The sequence below is a fragment of the Gallinula chloropus genome (genome assembly GCF_964237585.1).
Source record: "Gallinula chloropus genome assembly, chromosome: 3".
NCBI lineage: Eukaryota > Metazoa > Chordata > Aves > Gruiformes > Rallidae > Gallinula > Gallinula chloropus.
The window spans coordinates 30,084,919-30,093,757 of record NC_140087.1 but is presented as its reverse complement, the minus strand read 5'-3'; positions in this window follow the sequence as shown (position 1 = coordinate 30,093,757).

Below are 8,839 nucleotides of genomic sequence, written 5' to 3'. Positions count from 1 at the left end.
CGTAGATATTTCAAAGTCTGGCACTACTTATGTAAATGTGAAATATTTATGTGAGCATATAAAACAAGAAAACTAAGAAGTATTTTATTTGCTTCCCTTAAGCATTTGAAACAGTACTGTTTAAGCAGTCAGTACCTTTTCCAGGTTTTGATTCTACCATAAAACCTGTCAGTAAAGAGTTGGTCAGGTCTATGAGCTGGTAATGGTAATAAATTAAGAAGTCACTCCAATTCAAATATTTAAATAGGGGATTTTTTTTGTGTGTATAGAATTTATCATGGCTACCAGGAAAAAAAGAGACTCGTAGTTTAAATAGTAGTGATTTCCCAGAGGTTGTTTCCTGCGATTTATGAGTCTTCTTTTCCTTTGTTTTGTATACCAAGCCTTCTGGTGTACTGCAGCTGAAGCTGGAATGAACTTCATATGCAAATAATCTTGGCTGCTTTATGAGGTAGGAGTTTGGCACTGAGGTAAGTATAGTCAACTTAGTATAAATGTTTTATTAATCTGTCATGAGGAATTGCTTTTAACTCTAGACAAGAAAACACAATAGAGCATGACCATTATTTAAGGGGTCATTTTGTTTAGAGGGTCACTGAACAGAAACTAGGCTGAGCACAGGTCAAGTTGTGTGTCTTCTGGAAAGCAGGCAGGGGCATGACTGGAAAGAGTCCTGTAATTCCAGGTAGAGGCAGGAGGGGACCTTGTGCGGAACTGCTCCTGAATAGCATCTGGGACTGAAGAAATATAACTGCCAGGTTTGTCCTTGGGGAAGATCAGGTTGTCCCCATTGTCTTTCTAGTATTGGAAGCTACAGTAGCTCCTATTCACTCACCAGTGGATCTCCAGAGATGTTTGAGCAATTGGAGCAGCTGCTTCCCCAGCTAGAAGGAGGGAGCCAAGGGAGAGTCAAATTGTTTCCTAGGAACTTCAGCTCTGATTGCCAGAGGTGTTTGCGGATGACTAACCCACTGATAATTACTGTGGACATTACTGTGTGTCTCAGTTTTAGCTGCAGATGAAAAGGAGCAATTATTTTTTGCAGAATGTTTACCCTGGAGGGCCCAAATACGTCTAGTTGTTGCATTATTTTTTTTCATCTCACTCAGAGAAACTGAGTTTGTAATAAAGTTATTTCCATATTTTTAATTACTTTATCATTACTGCTTAAACCCGCTCTATATTTTATGTAAAACCCCTAGATTTTCAGTTCAGATATCCAGCATTATGACTTCAAATCAAGTAACCAAGGAAACAAAGGATCCTATTTACCTTGATAATCAGGAGTTTAATGGACATATTAGAATCTACTTCCCAATTAACTCCTATAGATCTCCTGAGAGATAAAAACAGGCTACGATTTAGCTGACAGAACACAGAGACAATCCTTGACCTGATCATACCTTCCCAACACTTTCAGTCACTGGTTGTTCTCCTGTATACTGAAGACAGTATTCCCAACAGACATATGTAGCTGTTCATAAATGATGGGTCCCTTGCTGTTGGGGAGGAGAGTCCTTCTAACAGCTGGAGGAATTAATTAAAATATCTGCCTGCAAGTCTTAAGAGTGAAAACTCAGGATTTTAGAAGGAGAATGTGGTAAGATGTAGGAATAATATTTAACATTGATGCATGGGACATATGAGAGAACTAAACCATATTGAAGTAAGAACGATCAGGTTTGTATGTGACTGATATACTTGAGGCAACCAATTGCCCACAGGGACTGTGCTGGTGTGGAATGTAAACCCAAGCAGGTGCAGAGTTATGATGTCTTTACACTATGACATTAATGTTTCCCAGTTGCTCGTAAGTATATTTCAGCTAGACATCCCAGAATCACATTTCTTTTTCATGGCTGTTCATATAATTCACGTCTTTCTCCTCCAACTCCAGCAAGTGAGACCAGGACTTACAGTACTATTAGTCCTTATAATCATAACTTTCTACCATTGCATTTTGCAACATTTTTCCTTTTAGCTGTCAAAGTCAAATGACTTTTCCAACACCAGATTGCAATCAAGCATGTTGATGATGCTTCATATTCCTTTTTCTACACTAAGTTACACCTGTAGGTAGTAGCCTCAGTCTGGTCTGTTTTGCTGTCATTTATCGATTCTCTTAATTTAAGTGACCTGCCTGTGTCTTTGTTGGTGGCTTTAAACACAACTCTTTACTTCCGTGACAAGGTCTAGGGGCTTCCCCTCAAGCCTTTAATTATCCCTGTCTCATCTTAGAGTTTTCCACTTCCTTCATTCTTTTATATTTCTCATTATCATTAATTGCTCACTAGTCATCATGGTGGTCTACATACCGCCACCTGCCTAGAGGAGATATTTGTTTATAAAACCAAATATATACATTTTGAAATGTGTGACCCAAGAAGAAAAGTAAAAAAAAATGTGCTTATTCCAGGTAAGAAAATATAAGATTTTTCTAGTACTCAAAAGGTTGTTATCAAGAAAACAGACAGTAGCTATTTATATATAACAATGGGAGGACTGTAAATAACAGGCTTTGCAAAACTAAGGGACTTATTTTTGAGATTATGACTCTTTCCAATTTTCTATCTATAAGCAATGTCTCAAGTCACTTTCAGGTAAATGTGGTCACATAGTCCCATTCCCTGTTGGATACATGCTGTATATTTTTTTCTTTACTAATACTTTGAGGTAGAGGTTATTTAGTTAACCTAATTTCTAGACCTCAGTTCTGCTTCTATTTCACATGTAAGTACACTAATTTCTCATTATTCATCCCTAAAAGCCAGTCTACTGAAATTTCTTTATTGGAAACTCAGGCAAAATAAATTACTTTAATTTGAATCGTAACTTATCATCTCTACAGAGGCTTATTGGCCTTCAGAAATCAGTTATATAGGAAGATGCCAGATCTACTGTGGAATGTGACATACCTGTAAGTATGTCCATACAGTTGGAGAAAGCTGTGAGCATTCCTAAATCCCAAACCATTTCTAAATTTCCATTGTCCACTTTTTATGGGAGAGTAATGGCATTAAAACCTTTTTTTTTTTGTTTAGTGCACGATCTGGGATCTTCTTCTAATGATGACCCTCAGTGGCAAAATATATTACTGTCTTGAAAAAGGTTTGAAAGATTTATTATCCAACAAGGCTGCTTCTTTGTCTCTGGAGTTAGAATCAGGTTTGGTGCTTGTCTTGTTCTTGTCTTGCCCACTTAGGCCTGAGTTTGACAAAGATTTCAGCTGCACTGCCAACCTATCTATGTCTGCCACCTTGCTCCCATTCCCTGTCACTCATTTTCATCTACCTCTAGGGAAAGAAAAAAGAAAAATGAGGAGATCATAGTTTCTGAAGATATTTTTCTGTTCTTGAAATGTCTCTTAAAAAGTATATTGTCTGTCAATAAATAAATCATTCAGTCCCGCCCATGGTCTACAGCTTTTTGTCCTTAATTTCTAGTTTGTTGATTGAAAATATAGTGGAATTGTACATAATTTTGGGTTTTTTTACTTTTATGCCTTTTACAAATGTCAAATTGTACAAAACTGAAATAAAGTGTTTTAAACGATAACAATAAAGATAATAATCTTGTCACACAGTGGACTGTCCAGTTTCTTTTCTGTTTAAATAAACCTTGGTGTCTTACTCTGGAGGAATGTATATATGTAAAATATATGTGTGTGTGTGTATGTATGACAAAGGGGATACAGGTAATTTGTTGGAAAATTGAAGTTACTTGGAGTTAACATATAGGCAATTACTGCAGCCAATAACAAAGTTACAAGGTTCTGGTAACCACATTAGTTTCAAAGCTCATTTTTCCCATGGTCTTTCATTTAGCTCTCTTACTTTTCATAAGGCCCACTTTTTAGACTATAATTACTGCCATAGACCCTCTGTGTTTTCACTTCAAACAACCAGGAAGAACTGTGTCTGAAATAGAGATGGTAGGGACTGGAGACACTTGTTATGGATATTCAGATGGTCATGAGTGAAAGGAAGGTAAAAGTGGCTTAATACTAACTTTCATTGCTTCTGGTTTTAATATTCTTAGAGAATTCATAGTATTTGGTGTACATGCTGAATTCTGCTTCCCTCCCATCTGTGCCATAATCTAACTGATGGTATTTATAACGTAACTTATTTTTCATACATACCTATTTTCTAATGGGAGTCCGACAGCAGAGAGATTATCTTACTTGACAACCCACCTACAACTCATTTATTAAGGTAATAAACTTTATAAATACTCTAAATGTACATTAAAGTAAAACAAATTAATGAAAATAACTTCCGAAGACATGTCAAAAGCAGCATCCAGCAAAATCCAGGAAAATCAAGCTGCAAAAGTGGTGAAATCCTATCCTACCCCCACTGCTTGATGTTCCCTGGCATTTAATAGAAGTGGAAAAGGAAATAAAGTATGAAGGTCCTCATTCTTCTGAATTACAATAGTGTGTCTTCAGAATACTTACATTTTTTGCACCGGTAGCCAACAGAACAGATGAGTGTTTCTTCCACATTAGCATAAAAAAAAACACTTAATCTAGAAAATACTAGAATTTCAGCCTAATAAAACTCAAGCAGAATGGACCTAGAGGTATGGGGGAAAAAAAATCCCAACAAAACGCAAACCAAAACAAAACCCAGAAAGGTGTTTTTTTCTCCTAAGCTATAGCTGGATATGAAGTTTGTGATTAGAAGGTGTGTTAACAAGTCATTTCAGAAACTGATATTCCAAGTGACACTGGCATTGTTTTTGTTTTGTGTGACATCCTAATTAGTGGTCTGTTATTTTTTGCTTTGTTGTTCCTCACTGGAGAAAATTGAGATAATTCCATTTCTGGTGTTATGTTTCCTAATGTTTTAATTGGAGCAAGAAAATGCCATAACCAACAGGTTAAAGATTTGTACTTTATGAACAGAAAATCCAGCTAAAAGAAAAAGTGCAGAAAATACCCATGTCCCAGGTCACTACATGGTTACAACATTCCTAAGGAATTGGAATCTGAATCTTCCCACTGTCCTTCCTGGGCGATGGGATGAGGCAGACCTCCAGTGTCACAGGACTAACAGAGAGTAGGGCAGGAAAGGTCATCCAGTTCCATGAGATTTCACCTGGTATGGTGTGGTGCAAGAGTCTCAGTGTGGATGCCACCATAGATGGTAGGTGACAGGTTCCTCTTCCCTACTAAGGAGTACCTGCTCAGTGCTCAGAGTGCCAGTGCCTTCAGTGTGTGCAAAAAGCTCCCTTCCCTTCCCTTCCCTTCCCTTCCCTTCCCTTCCCTTCCCTTCCCTTCCCTTCCCTTCCCTTCCCTTCCCTTCCCTTCCCTTCCCTTCCCTTCCCTTCCCTTCCCTTCCCTTCCCTTCCCTTCCCTTCCCTTCCCTTCCCTTCCCTTCCCTTCCCTTCCCTTCCCTTCCCTTCCCTTCCCTTCCCTTCCCTTCCCTTCCCTTCCCTTCCCTTCCCTTCCCTTCCCTTCCCTTCCCTTCCCTTCCCTTCCCTTCCCTTCCCTTCCCTTCCCTTCCCTTCCCTTCCCTTCCCTTCCCTCTCCAGCTAGGTGTCTTACAAAATTCCATTCTGAGAATTTTTTTTTTTTTTAAAATAAAATCTGTTCGATTGACTCAGTAACTTTAAATGTCACCCAAATGTCACATTTAAAGTAGATGAGAACACTTTCCCAAATGAAATGAGTGACTCTAATGATATAAATCCCTTTGAAAATATAAATGAGTGTCTTCACTTAAAATTCAATAACAAGGACGGTGAAACAAAATAAATGTGTTTAAACCTATTTTGAGATGAAAACAACACATATTGGCATATGGAAAGGTAAAGTGTTAGCTTGCTTTCTTCAGGGACCTTTGGTTTTTTATCTTAATTGCCACTCAGGTTGATATACCAGGTGTCTATCACTACAAATTGAGCTCTGTGATAAAGAATTGTTTGTGAAGGAATCATCTGGTTGCTCTTCTCTGTAAGATTTGATGAAAATTAAGCCAGTGACAGACAAATGCTTAGTCAAGAGAACAAAAATCTATCCCTTATGGGGAATAAATAGGAAAGGTGAATTACCACTATTAGCTAAGAAATAGATTAAGAAATGCAAGAAAGCAAAGGGTGTAGGGTGTAGGGCTATAAATTGAACCACAGATTGAGATGATAAAAGGAACACTGTAATTTTTAATATATAAGATATTAGGAAGCTGGAAGTTCAGATAGGAAATCAAAAGATATATGTGAACTGCATGAAGAGGAGTCCTTTGTAATAAGGACATGTTAACATTAAGGTTAAGTAAAGAGGATTTAATTCTGTTATGTTAATGAAGTAAGAGTAACCAATAGACTATAGGACCTTGAGGTTATTATGGATCGTGTATACTGCATACATATAATGCAACTTAGTGAGATGACTTTTCCGAGCTATTTCCAAAAAATGACATTGCATCTTTTCCATTAATTCTCTTTTCCTTAACTCATGGAAACCTGATTTTGTGATTGCTTTGATTATTTAATAAAGTTAGTTAATTTATAATTTCTTTGGTTTATTCGAACACACTTTTTTAAATAACTGTAATTCCACTTGTGCCTGTTGAAGGAACACAGATAACAAAGAAATCACTTAAAATTTGTTAAATTTTTAAAGATGGAATGCTCATAAAACAAGGACTAAATCCCAGCAAATCATCTTCCAAATCTGACACTAGTCATGTTATTGAAGACTATAAGGACATTCAACAATGCAGTTTTCTGAAAAAGAAAATGTTGAGTATAAGACATAGTTCATACAAACCTACAGACCCTTGTTTTTGACAGGCTTAAAATAAAACACTATAGCACGAGCAATTACAGCAATAAGCAACAGACACAGGAAACTAGATAAATAAGTATTTAATAATATATGATGTTGGCTGGCACGTACCAAATTCTATAATTATGTCAGGTTAAGATCTCAGGGTTGTGAGTGACTGAGGAAGAACCATTTTCAGTGCATTGGGAAAATATTTGGGTAGATCAGAGAAGGAATAAAAATATAAGAAAAACTTGGATGCTGTCATCACAGGTAATGTGTTTCTAATTCTAATATTGCATTTCACTTTCATTTAAGTCATACCACAAAGAAATCAGCCAAAAATAATGATGCTGAACAAGACACTGTATATTGTAAAGTGTTTGTTATATTTTTCTGTTCTCCGGGAAGTATGTTTTCAAAATAATTTATTCTGAATGGAGCAAGCCAAAGTGGTTTGAGGGAAGCTTGACTAGAGCCTAGAAAGCTCGTTTCCTGACAATATTCAATGTGCTGAAGTATTTTGTCATTCTGCACTGGAAAGAAAAATAAAAAACTTTGCAATATGTTCTCCAAGGCAGGCTGTGTGAAAATGTCTCTCTCCAGATCAAAACGTGCACTTTTGGGAAAGCGTATACGGTGTACATCCTTGTGGCGGTAGCTCTGTGCTGCTGGGAAACCAGCTTCCAGCCCCTGCTCTCTCTGCCCCAAAAGAGTAGGTTGCCTTCTCATCTTCTCTGTTCTGAGCCAGGGAGGACAGGAAGCTTTGACACAGTGTACTTTGGGAGAATGGCCTCTGCCACCCCCAGCCCTGCACACATGCTGGTAATCTTGGTGTAAGTTATCGGTTTGTTTCCGAAAGAACAGCTCTGTGCTGAAGCTCTACAATGAGGCTTTAGAGCAAGCACACATTTTCATTAACCTTTCTTTGATGAAGAAAGAAAAAAGTTCAGTGATTCTTTTTTTTGGCAGGCCCTTGGAGAGGGTTTACTTCATATAAATATCAAGTAAATAAAATGTCAGAATTGGCTTTGACTGCAGAAATATCACTGTCCTAAGCCCACAAAGCACCAAAGGCGAAAATTCCTACCCCCAGGTGCTTAGAACAATTGTAATTATATAGAAATATTTTGAATGACTGAAAATGACCATTATTGACACCATCTACTGGTAGCACTCTCCAGTTCCTAGATCCACCAGAGGATGCTGGGATCATGTTTCTTTTGGTGCCTATACATCTTGTTTTATTTGTATAACTTGTTACCTGGTTCTTTCCACTTGGGTTTCCCTCCAAAACAAAGCTTGCCTTTAGTAAAACATAAAATTAGACTTGTTTTCATATTAGCAGCATCACTACAGAGCCAGGAGAAGTGGAAATACAATCCTAAATTATATTTGGTAGCGTTTTGCCTCCTTAGTAGTCTTAGTAATTCCAGAATCCCATTTTCTCTCTAAAAGGTGGGTCAAGCACACACAGAGTCCCACTTTCCATAACTGTAGCTATGGATACTACCCTTCAATCCAAGTCTCTAAGAAATACCAGTCTGGCTTCTTGCTTTCCTTAAATGCAAGTAGAAATGTCAAGGCTTAGAAATTGAAGCAAGCTATATCCTGTAACATTTGCTATTCTGACTGTCTTAGCTTGGCTTCCATCAGGAAGTGCTTCACTCTGCAGTTCCTCCCCTCTTATGCCTATGTGTACTCCTCTGATGGCATAATGACCATTTTAAATCCCCTTGCCCCTCTACAATTTTTACATGTAAAAAAAAACCAGTGGTATTCTTCCTCCCTACCACATAATACAAAAAATGCAGCTGACTGAACTTGAGAGAGCCTGCCTATCATTTTTTGGTCTGTGCATTTGATATGTTTTCCTCTTTTGCTCTGTTTTTAGGGAGTTAAGCCCTTCTCTGATCTTCAGAGGATATATAGAAAAATTCATCTATTTTGTCAAGATAGGTTGGGAAGTAACAAGTTCATCATACGATCTGGCACACTTGCACATGGAGCTTTTTAATATAAACATTGTTTTCAAGGATGTTCTGTACACATTTTTAAAAATTCAGA